Below are 16,929 nucleotides of genomic sequence, written 5' to 3' on the forward strand. Positions count from 1 at the left end.
GAAACATGCCTCTCAACGCACCAAACTACACCTCTACAAATCCCTAATACGTCCTCTGATAACTTACTCTCCTCTAGCCCTCTCTCTTGCAGCAAAAACAAACTTACTTAAACTGCAGCGTGTCCAGAACAAGGCGCTGCGCTGGGTGCTTGATGTCAGATGGGAGGACTTCGCCACAAGCGAGTCTCTCCATGCCCAATTAGACATCCCTGCGCTGAATCTGTACTGGAAGACGCTCAGTGACAGACAGATAGACAAACTTGAGACACGACATGACTACTGGACCTCTCTCCTTGACGAAGACATTCGCAGACCCACAAACCAACACAACCTTTTCTACTCCTTGCATGATCCTGCTCCTAACCCTATTTACAAATAACCTTGGATTCGCTGACAGGTACCTTCTATGACAGGTACCATTCTGTGACCCACGTTCCCCTTAGCTTTTGAGTTAAGACATGGCTCAGTTCTACACTCCTCTCTAGCGCTAAACGTCGCATGTCCCTTCCTCCCCGCTCACCCCACCGGAGTCCCAACAGAAGAGGCTGAATTTCTCTTCTCAATATCTGTCCCACGATCGCCTTCGCTGCTGGGTTAAGCCCTGGCTCTATTTCTACGACTAAGAACACTCCTCTCCAGCACTATTCTTCGTCTGTCCCGTCTTCCCCGCTCATCCCATTTGGGATCTTACCTGAACTTTCGTTCGTTCGTTCGTTCATTCGTTCCTTTCTGTGATCACGGTATCTCCTGTGCCAGATTCGTTCGTTCGTTCCTTACTGTCTTCGATCAAGTCATATCATCGTAAGACAGTCGCTCCTCACCTCAAGAAGTGTTCCTTCGATCCCCGTCGGGGAGGGGAACCTATAATCATCGTACCAGCGCCTGACTTACTCCTTCATGATGCTTGCAAACCGTGTAAGGATCAAACCCAACAGTGGAGTAATAAATGACTCTACTAAACTTGCCCTTGCTGCCGCTGTAAAGACTTGCCTACAGGTTAAATTTACAGCCATCCACTCGACGAAAGACTCATTCATCGTCGTCTGTACTGACGATTATGAAGCCTCAAAGCTGATGGCCGACACCTCTATGAAAACCCTCAGAGACCGACAGTTCACCATCTCCCCTTCACCTTTTTTGCTGGCGAAACGTTCCGTTTTCGTCAAACGGCTGGACAAACTCGTCACTTCTTTATCGACTGAGGATCTCAAGACCTCTATCGAGGAACAAAATACCTGGGCGTCGATTGAACATATCACCAAAATCCCCAACGCCTCTACAATGATCAAGCTAACCTTCTCCAACATCGAGATGGCTACTAGAGCACTGTCTGACGGCCTAGCTATCTCCTACTATCATATCCATCCAAGTCACATAGAACCCGAACGTTTCGCCCACATCTCGCCATGCTGGACCTGCTACTCCTATCACCACTCAACGCCTGACTGTCCTCTGAAAGGGAAGAAGTACTGCACAAACTGCGGTAAAGACGGCCATGACTTCAAGGAATGTTCTACTACCACTACCTCTCCTACCTGCCTCAACTGCAGCAAAATGCCCTCTACGTAAAGAAGTCCTGTCTAAGAAAATCATTGAAGAAACCAAGAACAACCCTAAATCGCCAACATACGCCGCCATTGCAAAAATTCAATCAGATACCACCGAACTCCTTCAAGCTACACAACAATCATCTCCACCCAGCCAGTCCCTCTCTGCTCTTCCTGACGCTGCTCCATCCAAGGTGCTATACTGTATGATGTATGCACACCTCACTAATGCTGCAAACCCTGGCTCATTCAACACAACAATCAATGAACTGTTTCGCCTTAACAACATGCCAAACTTCAACTTCCCAGACTCGCCACCATCACAAGACCTCCTCAAGCTAATTCCATTGTTAACTCCACCTCAACCCCTGGTCCTACTCGTATCTCTGACCAAGACTCTATTCCAGAACCAACACCACCGTCTACTGCCACCTTTCACCACCCACCACCAGCCCAACAAACCACAACCGACCAACACTCCCTGCCTCCTCTCAACACAGTCACAGAAGACGAAATAGAAACAGAACATTATGAACAACCCTCGGACGACGACGAAGTAGTAGTCGAAGAAGTAACCGAAGAAGAAACCACAGGCAACCGTTACCAAAGCCAAGCCTTTAATGGGTCTCTAACCTTCTACACCACCCCCAACCTCCCAACCGAAATGTGCGCAGCTGATATGCTCTACTTAATGAAAAAGGGAGCTGTTAAGTACACCTGCACCAAACCTCACCAAATTCCTTTTGAAAACGCATCTGAACTGCTCCAACCTCAGAATGCAAGTTTTCCACATGTCCAAGAGAGACTTCAAAAGGCTCAAGAGTGGCTGCATCACCAGCGAAGTGTAGCCAAACACACAACACACTTCCGCAACACACAACGTGAGCCTCCCGACACCTGACGTCCAAACCAGCTCTTCACCTCAGCCTGAAGCATATCAGCCAGCGAGCACTGTCTGCAGTCTGCTCTCTCCTCTATGTCCTCAACATGCCCTCTCTACACTGCCTCGCAGTGCCACGCAGCTGGGTTTAGCCCTGGCTCTTTCATCTACAACTCAAGACCTTCCTCTCACCGACTATTCTTCGTCTGTCCACACTTCCCCACTCACCCACCGGAGTCCCAACAGAAGAGCCTGCTATGTGTGTTCTCAATGTCTGTCCCACGATCGACTTAGCTGCTGGGTTAAGCCCTGGCTCTATTTCTACAACTAAGAACACTCCTCTCCAGCACTATTCTTCGTCTGTCCCGTCTTCCCCGCTCATCCCATTTGGGATCTTACCTGAACTTGTTCGTTCGTTCGTTCCTTTCTGTTAGTGTGACTTTGTAAATGGTCCATATCGGAGTAAAACGTCGTCGTAAGCTCCTCTCTTCTATGTGAGGGTTATTTGTAAATTTTTGTTGTCAGGTGACTGGCTCAAACCCAAATTTAATCAGAGTAATCATAGCTTATAATGTTTATGTGCATAATTTGTCCTTTTTTTTTTTGGATCATACTGTGATGTTTTCATCCAGAAAAAGTGGTCTTTCAGCTGGGATATAGTTTATTTCAGTGATATCACTGGTAAAGTGTTACCTGACTAGATGTAACAAACACTGTAAGGCATCGGAAGGCCTCGGCCAAATGACCAAAACCTCCAGCTGCTGGATCGTCATATGACCAGCGTCAAGAAACACTTGTCCTGTTTACTGACAAACCTTACTTAACCTTAACCTCCACCACCACTCCCCACTCAATCCTTCCTTCCACTCTCGCTCAATCCTTAGCATCACTTAATCTACAGCTTGAAAAAATCTCAATCTTGCGCCGTTCAAGTGGCTCAAATGAGGTCCGTCTTGCTTAAACAAACCCATGTCACTGACGAGCTTCTCCCACAGTTCTGTATAAACCAGAGCTTCATCCATGATTTAGGCTTCACCGAATTTGTAGGAATAAACTTCATACCTTGGTAATAATCCTGCAATTACTTGATTCTTTCAGTTGTCTCTGATTTTTTTATTACGGAATCGTAAATAATATGAATCTCTTTCTTTATTAGGACTTTGTAAATGTTATGAATCACTTTCCTTATTAGGACTTTGTAAATGTTATGAATCACTTTCCTTATTAGGACTTTGTAAATGTTATGAATCACTTTCCTTATTAGGACTTTGTAAATGTTATGAATCACTTTTCTTATTAGGACTTTGTAAATGTTATGAATCACTTTCCTTATTAGGACTTTGTAAATGTTATGAATCACTTTCCTTATTAGGATTTTGTAAATGTTATGAATCACTTTTCTTATTAGGGCTTTGTACTTGTAACGAATCACTTCTGTTGTAAATCTTCAGTTTCAATTTGAGTCACAAAAAATACTTCATCTGGTGTGGCATGCAAAGAGTACGTAACCTTTATTCGGCGCATGTACACACCCTCATTCACAGGCTATCTCCACCAACCAGCGAACCAGGTGACTGAGGGTTGATGGGGCCCTGTCGTTCAACCAGTACCCAGGTTCCAGCCAATAAGAAGATGGTTTTGGCAATCGCAGAGGTTATGTGGGTACCACTCTCCTGTCTGCCCTCGTCATTCCCATTCTAGAGCTGGTTGAAGCACGGTCTGCTCTCTAGTGGCTTCTATTCTACCTTGCTTACCGTGGAGTGCACTAATACCTATTGCTGTACATAGTGTATATAGTGTACATACTTCTGTTCTAAATTGGTGAAGGATAATATAAGTCAAAACTTTTCTGCTGTGTTTATTTTGCTTCATTTACACCCAGGATAACAGGCCATTTGGAATCCTGCGTTGTAATATATGGTGTGACTTTTGTTACCTCAGTAAATGTGCGTGTTCCTACTGCAGACGTTGTGTTGCGCCTCCGACCAGGACTATTTGAGGTTGTCTCTGGGAATCTGGCTGGAGCATTTCAAGCGTTGTTCAGCTAGCACTTCGAAGCTATTACACAAAGTAATGTAAGTTTCTGCAAACGATTCAGTGGCTGTGTCAAACATTTTGCTATTGTAAATTTGCGGAGAGTTTATTGTGCACAAAATGATCCTCACTAATTCTGGTCTTTAATTTCTCACTTCTACGGGAAACAGTTTAACTTCGCTGTCACAGAGAGGGCCAAGACTTGGCGTGTTTTTCCTCTTCTTTGAAGATTGGTATCTACCGACATGACAACAATGGCAGCCAGGACACTCGGTGCTTACTGCTGGAAACATTTTTAGTGGATAGAACAGGTTGATTTATTCTCTGGGAGCCAAGTTGAGTATGTCAGTGGACCAAAATAGTTAATGTACAACTGTTTAGGGGACTGCACAGCTGTAAAAGAGAGAGAGAGAGAGAGAGAGAGAGAGAGAGAGAGAGAGAGAGAGGGAGAGAGAGAGAGAGAGAGGGAGAGAGAGAGGGAGAGAGAGAGAGAGAGAGAGAGAGAGAGAGAGAGAGAGAGAAGGAGAGAGAGTAGCAACACACATCCAGTTGACCCATCAGTTCACTGGTTAAGTTCATGTTTTTCCTGGCGTCTCTGTGAAGCTGTCCGGGCCGGGTGAAGGCCGCTTACCACCACCACACAATTCCAAAATTGACTTTCACTTGCATCGTTTCCAAATAGTATTTGATAGTTTTGAGGATTTGACGTGTTCCTATTTTTATGTACTTCTCTCTCTCTCTCTCTCCCTCTCTCTCTCTCTCTCTCTCTCTCTCTCTCTCTCTCTCTCTCTCTCTCTCTCTCTCTCTCTCTCTTTCTCTCTTTCTCTCTTTCTCTCTTTCTCTCTTTCTCTCTTTCTCTTTCTCTTTCTCTTTCTCTTTCACCCTTTCTCCCCTACCCTTTATGTTCCCCTTCCACTCCTTTTTATAAATATACCCTACCTTGGTAGTAGACGCCGACCGTCTACCACCAAGGTAGGGTAACCCAAAAAGAAGAAACACTTTTACCATCATTCACTCCGTCACTGTCTTTCCAGATGCACACCAATATTACAGTTCAAAACTACAACATATCAACACCCTTCCTTCAGAGTGAAGGCAATGTACTGCCCATCTCCATGACTCAAGTCTGGCTAACGGGTTTCCCTGAATCCCTTCCTTAAGGTTACATTTCTCACACTCCAACAGCATGTTAAGTCATAAAAACCATATTCTTCCATACATTCCTAACACGCTCACACACCCTTGCTGGATGTCCAAGCCCCTCGCATATAAAACCTCCTTTGCCCCCTCCCTCCTAGGACTGCCCCTAGTCCGACAGTCCTCCGGTGCAGATTTGTACGCTCTCCAAGTCATCCTATTTTGTTCTATCCTCACTAATCATCTCAACAACCCTTCCTCAGCCTTCTGAGTAACACTTTCAGTAATCTCGCACCTTCTTCTAATCTCCAAGCTTCGAATTCTCTACATAATATTCACACAGCACATTGCTCTCAGACACATCACCACTGCCTCCAGCTCCTCCTTGCTGCAACATTCACAACCCATGCTTCACAAGTATATAAGCGTGTAGATATCATTATACTCTCATTCATTCTCCCTTTTTGCCTCCATGGATAAAGTTCTTTGTCTTAACAAAGGCCTCAATGCGCCACTCACCTTTTTTCCTCATCATTTTCCTCTCTCTCTCTCTCACACACACACATATTCAAGGCAACGAGCTACCATTGTCAGTTCGATTCTTGCTGGCTTCAGTCATTCTGTGTGCATACTTCCGCTTGTTTCTACGAGGTGCAGTCATAATATAGTATCGCTCGTGAAGCCAGAACATACAGGAGGGGTATGAAATAGATGGAGACCATACCTGAGGACCACAAGTGTGCCCGGAGCTAGGAAGAAACATGGGTTGCAAGCTCGCAACCTGAATGGTTTAGGGGAGTTAACCCTAAAATAGAAAAACATGTTTTTTTTCCTAGTCCCGGGCACACCAGTGGTCCTCAGGCATGGTCTCCAGATATTTCATTCCCCTCCAGTATGTTCTGGCTTTACGAGCGATACTATATTATGATTGCACCTCGTAGGAACAAGCGGAAGTATACACACAGAATGACTGAAGCCAGCAAGAATCGAACTGACAATGGTCGCTCGTTGCGTTGAATATGTGAGAGAGTGGAATATATATATATATATATTATTATTATTTATTATCACACCGGCCGATTCCCACCAAGGCAGGGTGGCCCGAAAAAGAAAAACTTTCACCATCATTCACTCCATCACTGTCTTGCCAGAAGGGTGCTTTACACTACAGTTTTTAAACTGCAACATTAACACCCCTCCTTCAGAGTGCAGGCACTGTACTTCCCATCTCCAGGACTCAAGTCCGGCCTGCCGGTTTCCCTGAATCCCTTCATAAATGTTACTTTGCTCACACTCCAACAGCACGTCAAGTATTAAAAACCATTTGTCTCCATTCACTCCTATCAAACACGCTCACGCATGCCTGCTGGAAGTCCAAGCCCCTCGCACACAAAACCTCCTTTACCCCCTCCCTCCAACCCTTCCTAGGCCGACCCCTACCCCGCCTTCCTTCCACTACAGACTGATACACTCTTGAAGTCATTCTGTTTCGCTCCATTCTCTCTACATGTCCGAACCACCTCAACAACCCTTCCTCAGCCCTCTGGACAACAGTTTTGGTAATCCCGCACCTCCTCCTAACTTCCAAACTACGAATTCTCTGCATTATATTCACACCACACATTGCCCTCAGACATGACATCTCCACTGCCTCCAGCCTTCTCCTCGCTGCAACATTCATCACCCACGCTTCACACCCATATAAGAGCGTTGGTAAAACTATACTCTCATACATTCCCCTCTTTGCCTCCAAGGACAAAGTTCTTTGTCTCCACAGACTCCTAAGTGCACCACTCACTCTTTTTCCCTCATCAATTCTATGATTCACCTCATCTTTCATAGACCCATCCGCTGACACGTCCACTCCCAAATATCTGAATACGTTTACCTCCTCCATACTCTCTCCCTCCAATCTGATATTCAATCTTTCATCACCTAATCTTTTTGTTATCCTCATAACCTTACTCTTTCCTGTATTCACCTTTAATTTTCTTCTTTTGCACACCCTACCAAATTCATCCACCAATCTCTGCAACTTCTCTTCAGAATCTCCCAAGAGCACAGTGTCATCAGCAAAGAGCAGCTGTGACAACTCCCACTTTGTGTGTGATTCTTTATCTTTTAACTCCACGCCTCTTGCCAAGACCCTCGCATTTACTTCTCTTACAACCCCATCTATAAATATATTAAACAACCACGGTGACATCACACATCCTTGTCTAAGGCCTACTTTTACTGGGAAAAAATTTCCCTCTTTCCTACATACTCTAACTTGAGCCTCACTATCCTCGTAAAAACTCTTCACTGCTTTCAGTAACCTACCTCCTACACCATACACTTGCAACATCTGCCACATTGCCCCCCTATCCACCCTGTCATACGCCTTTTCCAAATCCATAAATGCCACAAAGACCTCTTTAGCCTTATCTAAATACTGTTCACTTATATGTTTCACTGTAAACACCTGGTCCACACACCCCCTACCTTTCCTAAAGCCTCCTTGTTCATCTGCTATCCTATTCTCCGTCTTACTCTTAATTCTTTCAATTATAACTCTACCATACACTTTACCAGGTACACTCAACAGACTTATCCCCCTATAATTTTTGCACTCTCTTTTATCCCCTTTGCCTTTATACAAAGGAACTATGCATGCTCTCTGCCAATCCCTAGGTACCTTACCCTCTTCCATACATTTATTAAATAATTGCACCAACCACTCCAAAACTATATCCCCACCTGCTTTTAACATTTCTATCTTTATCCCGTCAATCCCGGCTGCCTTACCCCCTTTCATTTTACCTACTGCCTCACGAACTTCCCCCACACTCACAACTGGCTCTTCCTCACTCCTACAAGATGTTTTTCCTCCTTGCCCTATACATGAAATCACAGCTTCCCTATCTTCATCAACATTTAACAATTCCTCAAAATATTCCTTCCATCTTCCCAATACCTCTAACTCTCCATTTAATAACTCTCCTCTCCTATTTTTAACTGACAAATCCATTTGTTCTCTAGGCTTTCTTAACTTGTTAATCTCACTCCAAAACTTTTTCTTATTTTCAACAAAATTTGTTGATAACATCTCACCCACTCTCTCATTTGCTCTCTTTTTACATTGCTTCACCACTCTCTTAACTTCTCTCTTTTTCTCCATATACTCTTCCCTCCTTGCATCACTTCTACTTTGTAAAAACTTCTCATATGCTAACTTTTTCTCCCTTACTACTCTCTTTACATCATCATTCCACCAATCGCTCCTCTTCCCTCCTGCACCCACTTTCCTGTAACCACAAACTTCTGCTGAACACTCTAACACTACATTTTTAAACCTACCCCATACCTCTTCGACCCCATTGCCTATGCTCTCATTAGCCCATCTATCCTCCAATAGCTGTTTATATCTTACCCTAACTGCCTCCTCTTTTAGTTTATAAACCTTTACCTCTCTCTTCCCTGATGCTTCTATTCTCCTTGTATCCCATCTACCTTTTACTCTCAGTGTAGCTACAACTAGAAAGTGATCTGATATATCTGTGGCCCTCTATAAACATGTACATCCTGAAGTCTACTCAACAGTCTTTTATCTACCAATACATAATCCAACAAACTACTGTCATTTCGCCCTACATCATATCGTGTATACTTATTTATCCTCTTTTTCTTAAAATATGTATTACCTATAACTAAACCCCTTTCTATACAAAGTTCAATCATATATATATATATAAATATATATATATATATATATATATATATATATATATATATATATATATATATATATATATATATATATATATATATATATATAATGTAAGCAAATATCGCAAACCAACAATACATGATGCAAAACAACAGTTTCTGAAGATTGAAACAAAATTTGCCTCAGAATTATGTGGGTTGAATAACTGTGGCCGTCTTTCTTGTTATTACAGATGCCTCCCTCTTTTAAATGAGTTTATTTTAAGGAGCCCCGTTTACTTTACATAACTTTTAGAAGTCTCCCCTCTCAATGTTATCGTTTTCTAGTCACTTTAAATGGATACGCTGTCTCGTGGGTGCTGGCTACCCCATAATTGCCAGTGACTTCTGTATCACTGACACAATATAGTATATGTTTGTAAAGTTATTGATATCATAGCGGAATATCACCGAATTTTTTATTATTGCAATATTAATTTCATTTAGACTAATACAATATCAATACTTGTGGGATTTTTCAAATTTTATAGTACTCATCGTACTGGCTGTGAGCACTAGTGTGCCTGGAGGACTTCCTGTACCTCTCTCTCTCTCTCTCCGGTGAATACCTCCATTGCCAACGTAATTGCTTGAACATTCTCCTCTTTTCTGCAATTTTTCAAGTTCCTGATGATGTGTTGATTGCAATAAGAAAGGCCTAGAGCTATCATTTTACTCCCCCCGTGGTTGTTTTACATATATATATATATATATATATATATATATATATATATATATATATATATATATATATATATATATATATATATATATATATTCAATAAAAAATATAGTTAGGTACCACCTCTATAGCTGGAATGGGGACCCTCATCCTCATAGAAGACAATAAACGTACCCCAGGGAAAACTCAAGGTTCTCCCCGGAGCTGTTTGAATATTTTCTTCTCCTACCACCCCCTATATTTTACATTCTATGGAAAATTTTATTGATAGACAGAATACATTTACAGAAAACACAAACATGAATACATTGGTTCTATATAACAAAGATTATGAATCTCCTCCAACTCCTCCGAAGCCGGACGTGAGCCAAGTATGCAGCAAGCATTTCCTTTCTTGATGGCCACGCTGAGGTGCTGGAACATGAAAGTGGCTGCCCTTGGGTCCCTGGTGGTGTCGATGAGTCTGGAACCCAGGTCTTTAAGGAAACGTGTGGCATTTTTTCCCCATGATCCCAAGGTCTCTAATCCCACTGAAACAAATTAATACGGTTGGCTTATGTCCCTGTACTTGCTGATCTTGTACTCCTCCCTGTGGTCAGCAGTTCCTCCCTGTCGCCTGACACTGTGATGGATGTAGGTGTCAGTCAGCGTTGACACAGGTATAGTCCCATGCTTGCCATTCTTTCAAGGATAGATGGTGGTCCCGTCAGGGCAGTTTGCTGGGTTGTAGGTATTGTTGGCTGCTAGTGATCGGGGCTCTCTCTTGACTGGGCATCCAGCTGTAGCAAGTGTTCTCTTTATGATGTTGTTGACTTCCTTGTGTCTTGTATGCCAGCCCTTGGTTTTAGAACAGTTAAGACCATGCAGACCATATTTGTCGGCTTGCGCATCACTGCAAATACACATATATTCCCTGTGAATTGGCACAGCAAGGCGCAGAGCCACTGCAATACACAGGGCCTTAGGGTTGAAGCGTGTTTCCATTGCCGAAATAGGAAATGTTTGGAGGAAGTCCCAGGAGTGATGTCCACTCAAAGCTTGGAGACAGGCAGTCTCCCTGTCTGATGTTACAGCCCTAAGCATGTTGGCAAGTACCTTTCCAGCGATGGGGCCATCTCACCTTGACTGTAGGCCAGTGCTGCACTAGATTTTAGTGCCGGAGCAGCAAGAGTCTCCCATTCAGTGATGGCACTGGCGCAGCTAGGGTTCTGTATTCCTGTTGAGTCACTGAGGTTGTCCGGAAGAATTTATTTTATTAACTTATTTGATGATATGTTAGAGGATAGGAAAGCTGGTAGGGCAATCTGGGAGGATTTGTGTACTCCCCCCCCCAAGCCTGACTGGAAGTGAGGCTTGCAACCACTGTCCATCTTCGAGGCAAAGATTCAATACACTCTCTAGCATGGTCTTAAGAAGTGATATATTCCTTGAGTTTCGGACTGCTGAAGGCTGGGGAGCATCTCAAGAAGTAGGTAAGTTTTGGGACTGACAGGCACCGATGTCTTTCATCCTGCCTTCCATCGTCCTGAGAGCTAAGATTTTTTTTCTAGGATCAGATCGATGACACTGGACCCAAGAGGATCGCCAAGGAGAGTGCTATTGGCTGGATCAATGGTTTGTGCTCCTGGTAAAACAGCACTAATATTCCTGATCATCTGTCGATTGGTAGAAACTATTTCACATTTGGTGGGGTTTAAAGATAGGCCCAGGCTCTTTCCCATGTCTCTAATTTTTCTGATGTCCTGTTGGAGAGATCAGAAGAGGAAGGGGGAGAGAGGGTCCCCGCCTGTTGCACACCCTCACGTGAGTCAATTTCATGGTCCCCAAACAATAGTTTAGAGACCACAACATAACAAGATTCATTGAAGGGATAGAAGGAAGGGAAGTGTCTAGAAACTGCTTTAAGAGCAGCATCCCTTCTGACTAAGTTGAAAGCATTGACAAAGTCCAATTTGATCAAGGCTTTCTCATCGGACATGTTGATATATACTCGTGCTGCGTGGGCACCTGCTTCACAGCCTTGTTGAACACCAAAACCGAGCTGAGTTGGTTTCAACATTGCAGCAGCCTCTTGACTCACCCTTCTTACTGCAGCCTTGGCGACTAGGCGCCAAAGGGTGTTGCCCACTGCAATAGTCCTGATTCCTTCATCCTTTTTCCGGGGGGTTCACAATGAGGCACCAAAGAAAAGGGGTCTAATGGCCTCTGGGACACTGCCAGCCAGGCACACATTGGAAACTTTGGTGAGTTCAGACAGCAGCCTCTCTGAAACATCACCAAGTACTGGATTGAGCATTTGTTTCAAGTGTTTTGGCCTTAAGCCGGTTAAACCTCCTGCTGAGCCCTGTGGAAATTACATAGCAGCTTTACACAAATCATCATCCTCTAAGGTTAAATGTTCTTCACCTGCTGCACTGTCATGGAGGTCAATATTGGTACTGGGAGCCCTGGGTGGATGTATGTCCTTCAGAGCTTGTGCGGTATTAACGTCGTTAGGAGCAATGGTATCTTCACTGGTTGTCTCAATGCTCCAATAGTATTACCCTATTCTATTTTTTTTTTTTGCTAATTTGGGCTCTAATTTTTGAGGCGTCAGATGTCTTGTTGCTGGTATTTGCCCGACAGGTGCTTGTCACCCTGGAGGGAAGAAGAACGAGGTTGTCAGCTCTAGGGGACGCATTTATTGCCCAAATAACAGATGTTGCTAGTGACTTGTCCCTCCTTGGTGGGACAGCCAAACAAGCATTGCCAAATAGCAGCAGGTTGTGCCAGGATCCGTTGTTTGAAGGAGCATCGTTGACTTTCTTCAAGAGGTCAGCTAATTTGCAACAGCTTGAGGGCGAGCAACTTTAGGGATGTGTGTCAGAGGCCTGGTGGATGTTAATTTGATTGTAGATTTTAGGTCCTCTGTAGAGGTGAAGTCAGGGTAGCTGTCAGCTCTGTTTGCAGGGAGGGGCTGTTGGTTGTTACCATTTGGAACTCTCCTGGAGCCTAGACATCTATTGTGTGCACGGATGTTGCCAGTTGAGGGATTGAGTGCACAATCCCTGTGGCACACCCGGCAGATGCCTCGTGAACGAAATCCACGGCGATGGCTCTGTTGTGGAGATTCCTGGGAACCCGGCACTTCTTGTGACATTGCTGACATCGTGGGGTGGGAGGGCGCCAGCTGTGGGGTGACGGGTGAAGGACAGCATGGATGCATGGGGAATGAGGGTGGGGGAGTAGCGAACGGTAGAGCGAGTAATTGGTGAGGCACTAAACGGCAACACCCTTAGTCAGGAAGTCAGTAGGCCTAGGCTAGGATATGGGGAGGGGGACCACGGATGGGGGGGGGTGAGGGGAGTGGCCCTATCTGTTCACTAAAGATACACCTCACTGACTAAATTTTGCTAAATGTTATACACTTATTATTCCGACCATCGCCATTTGGCACATTAATCACAAGGTTCTCACTGGTAACTGAGGTGTTCTGTTCAGTGTCCAATCATTTGTAATTTGTAATTTGAACTACCTCACTATTGTAAGTAAATCCATTTAATCATTTGTAATTTGTAATATAGAATAAGAATTATTATTAGTCTGCCCGATAATGCCTAGGCTTGCTAGGCATGTTAGTTGCCTTCTTTGTAGCTATTGTTTTATAATATGCAAACCACCCATTCTAATCTTTACAGATTATTATTATTATTATAATCAAGGGGAAAGCGCTAAACCCGGAGGATTATACAGCGCCTGGGGGGGAGGGATGTGGAAGGCATTCAGGCTTAATTCGGGGAACTGGAGCACAGATCCAATTCCCTAAATCAAGAGCCCCTCACCAACATCAAGGAACCTTCCTTGAGGGGTAATCTTTACAGAGAAATGAACATTTCAATTTCAATGTCAGAGTCCTGAGCGACCACTCCTTACCCCCCCCCCAACCCCGGCTGAACACAGAGAGGGTAAACCACCCTCCTCCACACCTCCGCTGGCAGGATCCCCACATGCACACTGCACTTTCACTGATACAGAAGCGATGTAGTGAAGGCAGGATCCATTCATAGCTTTAAGCAGAGGTATGATAAAGCTCATGGTGCAGGGAGAGTGATCCAGTAGAGGTCAGCGAGAAGGTGGGGCCAGGAGCTATGATTCGACCCCTGCAACCACATCTAGGTGAGTACAGAAGCAACGGTCTGATGCAGAGGATTGTCACAACTCTGTAATCTCCGGTGAATACTCACGATGATGTCTACCGAAAATGGCCCATGTCGTGCCGAATAGGCAGAACTTGCCATCTTGGCTTAAATAACAACGCTCATCTTGCCATATAGGACAAGCGAAAATTTGTGTATGCAATAATTTCGCCAAAATCATTCTGAACCTAACGAAAAAAAATATATTTCACTGTGTTTGTTTAGTATTAAATTATTGTAAACAAATCTAAAATATATTTAGATGGGTTAGGCTAAAATAAATTGTTTTTGTTATAATAAGGTTAGGTAAGTTTTCTAAGATTCTTTTGGAGCAAAATTAAAATTTTTTACATTAACATTAATGAAAAAAATATATCTTTAAAAGTATAAAAGAAAATTTTAGAAAGGTCTTAATTTTAAATGAGTTCTTGCTAATTGACCAGTTTTGCATATTCGGCACGACATATATATATATATATATATATATATATATATATATATATATATATATATATATATATATATATATATATATATATATATATATATATATATGTCGTGCCGAATAGGCAGAACTTACGATCTTGGCTTAAATGGCAACGTTCATCTTGCCATATAGGACAAGAGAAAATTTGTGTATACAATAATTTCGCCAAAATCATTCTGAACCTAACGAAAAAAATATATTTCATTGTGTTTCTTTAGTACTAAATTATTGTAAACGTATTTAAAATATATTTAGTTGGGTTAGGCTAAAATAAATTGTTCTTGTTACAACAAGGTTAGGTAAGTTTTCTATGATTCTTTTGGAGCAAAATTAAATTTTTTTTCATTAACATTAACGAAAAAAATATATCTTTAAACGTATAAGAGAAAATTTTAGAAAGGACTTAATTTTAAATGAGTTCTTGCTAATTGACCAGTTTTACATATTCGGCACGACATATATATATATATATATATATATATATATATATATATATATATATATATATATATATATATATATATATATATATATATATTTGTGTATGTTTTGCTACAATAAGTCATAATTTTTGTAGCTGAGCTGGTTCATGTGTTGTCATGGATCTCGAGTATAAAAAGCCTGATTATTTCCTTTAGGAATTCGTGAACTTATTACGGGTACCTTTTCTTATTTTATTTACTTGTGTTCGGATTGGATAGTAACAACACCATTATATTTCATGTGGTTTAAAAAGACACGTGTCTTTTAAACCACACGTATATTCTTTTACCAGTTATCACGGTTTATAATAAAATTATTAACATTTAAATTCACAATAATATTTTGGAGTTTTCGTTCGTAACAATTCGAGTTATTTATTTTAATTCAAACGGTTAAAATAGTATTTTAGGTAATTTATCTCTGCCGTAAAGAGACGTTGTTATTGGTCATATAATAAGATTTTAATGCAATATTTCTAAGCAGACATTTAGGCTGTTGGTACCCGAGTGACATATTACGCGAAACACCCAGTGTTTACCATCATCGTGTAATTGCTACAGATATTGCGTCAGTAAAACTGTATTAAAGGCATGTAACATTGTTTTCCATATTACTGTTAGCCATTCTTATATATTTCACATTCTTTTGGGACAATCAGTTTAATAAATAACAAACAGTCTATCTCCCTCTCTAGCAATATAAATATTTCTACTGCAAAAGAAGTCAAAATCAAAGAGAAACGTCAGATATCACCTTCTTAAAGTCAGTTGGCAGAAACATTTTTCTCAGGAAGATCCATATCATTTTTCCTGAGGTAAGAAAACGGTGGGTAATGAGTGCCAGGAGAATGAGCCGAGGAAAAGAAGGCGTCTAGGCGCAGTAATTTTCATCAAGGCGGCTGATATATGCCTCCAATTACCCCGCCTATTGGCTTATTGGATCTGGGTGCTGCGTGAGTGATGTACGATAAGTGGAGGGTCGTATTGTATCCTCCCTTCTCTCTCTCTCTCTCTCTCTCTCTCTCTCTCTCTCTCTCTCTCTCTCTCTCTCTCTCTCTCTCTCTCACTGCCTCTTTCACCCTGCACTTCTTCCCTCATGTACTCTTTCTCTCCCTCCCACGACACACACACACTCCCTCCCAACCTAACTTTCCATGTTATTCCCTTCCTATGTCTCTCCCTCATTCTTCCTTTCTCTCTCTCTCTCTCTCTCTCTCTCTCTCTCTCTCTCTCTCTCTCTCTAACAACGTAGTTTACGTGCGGTGTAGTAGTTGGCTGAGGAAGAAAAGATGACGTAGGTAAAAAATATTGCTTGACACCATAATGCATGTTAAAAATGCAGCGAGAAAGAGGATTATAGAGGAAGAAAGTGGAGGATGATGAAGGATGGAGGCAGGATGGAATAGAATGGAGGAAAATGGAGTGGAATAGAGGAGGATGTAAAGGTATGAAGGGAATACAGAAAACTGGATATGAATAAAAAAGGAAGGGGGTTGATGGGGATAGAGAAGGACAGAGAGGGGGAATTGAGAATGATGGTAGAGATGAGAGAGAAGTAGAGTATAAGGATGGATGGAAGAGCATGTAATGGGTAAGACGTTGAGTGAAACGTAGTGAGGATTGTGGTGGTGGTAGTGGTGGTGATGGTGGTGGTCTAGTAGAGGTGATTTTGTTGGTGGTTGTAGTGGTGGTGATGGCGGTGGTGGTGGTGGTTTGGTGGTTGTGGTGGTGGTGATGGTGGTATTGGTAGTGGTGGTG

This window comes from Cherax quadricarinatus, chromosome 57, assembly GCF_038502225.1.
Source record: "Cherax quadricarinatus isolate ZL_2023a chromosome 57, ASM3850222v1, whole genome shotgun sequence".
NCBI classification, from domain to species: domain Eukaryota; kingdom Metazoa; phylum Arthropoda; class Malacostraca; order Decapoda; family Parastacidae; genus Cherax; species Cherax quadricarinatus.